General features: G+C 61.7%; 1 protein-coding gene across 1 annotated transcript in view; it reads left to right on the forward strand.

Annotated features, from left to right (window-relative positions):
* Window positions 1-380: 380 nt before the first annotated feature.
* The window catches only part of BPGM (bisphosphoglycerate mutase), a 16808-nt gene continuing 12953 nt past the window's right edge, over window positions 381-4235 (forward strand). Inside the window, exon 1 of the mRNA XM_073649988.1 lies at window positions 381-605. The gene's annotated coding sequence lies outside the window, so the exon portion shown is untranslated. The remainder of the gene's footprint in view (window positions 606-4235) is intronic.

A 4235-nucleotide genomic window follows, 5' to 3' on the forward strand; every position in this document is an offset into this window, starting at 1 on the left:
TGGTCTGGGGTCTGCATTTATTTTGGGTCCCGGGGTCTTCAGTTATTTAGGTGTTCTGGTCTGGAGTCTTTATTCAGGGGTTCTGATTCAAACCCTGTAGTTAGAGGTTCAGGTCTGGGGTCTTCATTCGTTTCAGGGTCTGCATTTATTTTGGGGTCCTGGTTTGCATTCATGTAGGGTTTTGGTCTGGCCTGAGGTCACTCAGGGGTCTGCACTCGTGTATCTGTCAGGTGTGGGGCGTCACACACGTCGGTGCTCGGTCACTTTGGGCTGCAGTTGGTGGTTTCCCCTCGGGAGCCTCCATTGAAGTGTGACAACAACAACCCTCAGCCGTTATCTTCCTGGGCGCCGAGGTCCCCGCACGCCATTGGCAGACCGCGCTGTCAATCAAAGGGACAGTTGGGCGGGGACAGAGCCGAGCAGACGGTGGGGCTGCAGAGCCTGGAGGAGGAAGGAGAGCGGGACCTGCTGCACAACAACACTCCGGAGGCTCCGCCGCACAGCCTGCACCCCACCGGACACCGCGCACTGATATCAGCGGCCAAATCTAGCCCGGGCTGATCTGTGAGCCGCATCACCGCTCCACCTGTCCGCGGCTGCAGGAGGTGAGAGACCGAGACCTGCACCGGAGAGGATGTCTGCGAGCGTGTGCTGTGCGGGATGTGTGCGTGCCCCGGGGACTGCAATGTGTCTGTATAGGGACAACTCACCAGCGACCACAATGTGGGTGTGTATGTATATATATATGAGTGTGTGTATAATATATATGGAGTGGAGAGAGACTGACTGACTGACTGACTGACTCAGTATCAGCCTGTGTCGATGGATATGTACCGCTGGAGCTATCCATCTTCTTTCTGCAGTCCCATGGAAGATATGTCGCCATAACAATGTCTTGCACCAAATAAACTGCACCACACAGATGCAGCCGAGCTGAGTTTCCCCATGATGTCTCTGCACCTCCTGTGATGTGTGTGTGTGTGTGTGTGTCGCTCCTCTTCCCCCCCCCCCTTTACTCCTCTCCCCCCCCTTTACTCCCCCCCCCCCTTTACTCCCCCCCCCCCCCCTTTACTCCCCCCCCCCCTTTACTCCCCCCCCCCCCTTTACTCCCCCCCCCCTTTACTCCCCCCCCCCCCCCTTTACTCCCCCCCCCCCCCCTTTACTCCCCCCCCCCTTTACTCCCCCCCCCCATTTACTCCCCCCCCCATTTTACTCCCCCCCCCCTTTACTCCCTCCCCCCCTTTACTCCCCCCCCTTTACTCCTCTCCCCCCTTTACTCCTCTCCCCCCCCTTTACTCCTCTCCCCCCCTTTACTCCTCTCCCCCCCCTTTACTCCTCTCCCCCCCCTTTACTCCTCTCCCCCCCCCTTTACTCCTCTCCCCCCCCCTTTAACTCCTCTCCCCCCCCTTTACTCCTCTCTCCCCCCCCTTTACTCTCTCCCCCCCTTTTACTCCCCCCGGTTTACTCCCCCCCCTTTACTCCTCCGCCCCCCTTTACTCCTCCCCCCTTACTCCTCCCCCCCTTTACTCCTCCCCCCCTTTACTCCTCCCCCCTTTACTCCTCCCCCCCTTTACTCCTCCCCCCCTTTACTCCTCTTCCCCCCCTTTACTCCTCTCCCCCCCCTTTACTCCTCTCCCCCCCCCTTTACTCCTCTCCCCCCCTTTACTCCTCTCCCCCCCCCTTTACTCCTCTCCCCCCCCCTTTACTCCTCTCCCCCCCCTTTACTCCTCTCCCCCCCTTTACTCCTCTCCCCCCCCTTTACTCCTCTCCCTCCCCCCCTTTACTCCTCTCCCCCCCCTTTACTCCTCTCCCCCCCCCTTTACTCCTCTCCCCCCCCTTTACTCCCTCTCCCCCCCTTTACTCCTCTCCCCCCCTTTACCTCTCTCTCCCCCCCCCTTTACTCCTCTCTCTCCCCCCCTTTACTCCTCTCTCCCCCCCTTTACTCCTCTCTTCTCCCCCTTTACTCCTCTCTCCCCCCCCTTCTCCTCCCCCCCCCTTACTCCCTCCCCCCCCCCTTTACTCCTCTCCCCCCCCCTTTACTCCTCTCCCCCCCCTTTACTCCTCTCCCCCCCTTTACACTCCTCTCCCCCCCCTTTACTCCCTCTCCCCCCCCTTTACTCCTCTCCCCCCCCCTTACTCCTCTCCCCCCCCCCCCTTTACTCCTCTCCCCCCCTTTACTCCTCTCCCCCCCTTTACTCCTCCCCCCCCCCTTTACTCCTCTCCCCCCCCCCCTTTACTCCTCTCCCCCCCCCTTTACTCCTCCCCCCCCCTTACCTCCTCTCCCCCCCCCCTTTACTCCTCTCCCCCCCTTTACTCCTCTCCCCCCCCTTTACTCCTCTCCCCCCCTTTACTCCCCTCTCCCCCCCCCTTTACTCCTCTCCCCCCCCCCCTTTACTCCTCCCCCCCCTTTACTCCTCCCCCCTTTACCTTCCTCCCCCCCTTTACTCCTCCCCCCCTTTACTCCTCCCCCCCCCCTTTACTCCTCTCCCCCCCCTTTACTCCTCTCCCCCCCCTTTACTCCTCTCCCCCCCTTTACTCCTCCTCCCCCCCCTTTACTCCTCCTCCCCCTTTACTCCTCTCCCCCCCTTTACTCTCCCCCCCCCCTTTACTCCTCTCCCCCCCCCCCTTTACTCCTCTCCCCCCCCCCCCCTTTACTCCCTCTCCCCCCCCCCCCCCCTTTACTCCTCTCCCCCCCCCTTTACTCCTCTCCCCCCCCTTTACTCCTCTCCCCCCCTTTACTCCTCTCCCCCCCTTTACTCCTCTCCCCCCCTTTACTCCTCTCCCCCCCCCTTTACTCCTCTCCCCCCCCCTTTACTCCTCCCCCCCCCTTTACTCCTCCTCCCCCCCCTTTACTCCTCTCCCCCCCCTTTACTCCTCTCCCCCCCCTTTACTCCTCTCCCCCCTTTACTCCTCTCCCCCCCCCTTTACTCCTCTCCCCCCCCTTTACTCCTCTCCCTCCCCCCTTTACTCCTCTCCCCCCCCTTTACTCCCTCTCCCCCCCTTTACTCCTCTCCCCCCCCTTTACTCCTCCTCCCCCCCTTTACTCCTCTCCCCCCCCTTTACTCCTCTCCCCCCCCTTTACTCCTCTCCCCCCCCCTTTACTCCTCTCCCCCCCCTTTACTCCTCTCCCCCCCCCTTTACTCCTCTCCTCCCCCCCCCTTTACTCCTCTCTCCCCCCCCTTTACTCCTCTCCTCCCCCCCCTTTACTCCTCTCCTCCCCCCCCCTTTACTCCTCTCCTCCCCCCCCTTTACTCCTCTCCTCCCCCCCCTTTACTCCTCTCCTCCCCCCCCTTTACTCCTCTCCTCCCCCCCCTTTACTCCTCTCCTCCCCCCCCCTTTACTCCCTCCTCCCCCCCCTTTACCTCCTCTCTCCCCCCTTTACTCCTCTCCTCCCCCCCTTTACTCCTCTCCTCCCCCCCCCTTTACTCCTCCTCCCCCCCCTTTACTCCTCTCCTCCCCCCCTTTACTCCTCTCCTCCCCCCCCTTTACTCCTCTCCCCCCCCTTTATCTCTCCCCCCCTTACTCCTCCTCCCCCCCCCTTTACTCCTCTCCTCCCCCCCCTTTCTCCTCTCCCCCTTTACTCCTCTTCCCCCCTTTACTCCTCTCCCCCCTTTACTCCTCTTCCCCCCCTTACTCCTCTTCCCCCCCCTTTACTCCTCTCCCCCCCCCTTTACTCCTCTCTCCCCCCTTTACTCCTCTTCCCCCCCTTTACTCCTCTTCCCCCCCCTTTACTCCTCTTCCCCCCCCTTTACTCCTCTTCCCCCCCCTTTACTCCTCTTCCCCCCCCCTTTACTCCTCTTCCCCCCCCCTTTACTCCTCTTCCCCCCCCTTTACTCTCTCCCCCCCTTTACTCCTCTTCCACCCCCCCCCCTTTACTCCTCTTCCCCCCCCTTTACTCCTCTTCCCCCCCCTTTACTCCTCTTCCCCCCCCCTTTACTCCTCTTCCCCCCCCCTTTACTCCTCTTCCCCCCCCCTTTACTCCTCTTCCCCCCCCCTTTACTCCTCTTCCCCCCCCCTTTACTCCTCTTCCCCCCCCTTACTCCTCTTCCCCCCCCTTTACTCCTCTTCCCCCCCCTTTACTCCTCTTCCCCCCCCTTTACTCCTCTTCCCCCCCCTTTACTCCTCTTCCCCCCCTTTACTCCTCTTCCCCCCCCTTTACTCCTCTTCCCCCCCCCTTTACTCCTCTTCCCCCCCCCCCCCCTTTACTCCTCTCCCCCCCCCCTTTACCTCCATCT

Source organism: Phyllobates terribilis, unplaced genomic scaffold, assembly GCF_046119375.1.
Source record: "Phyllobates terribilis strain yellow unplaced genomic scaffold, ASM4611937v1 Scaffold_10__3_contigs__length_209671492, whole genome shotgun sequence".
In the NCBI taxonomy this organism is placed as follows: Eukaryota; Metazoa; Chordata; class Amphibia; order Anura; family Dendrobatidae; genus Phyllobates; species Phyllobates terribilis.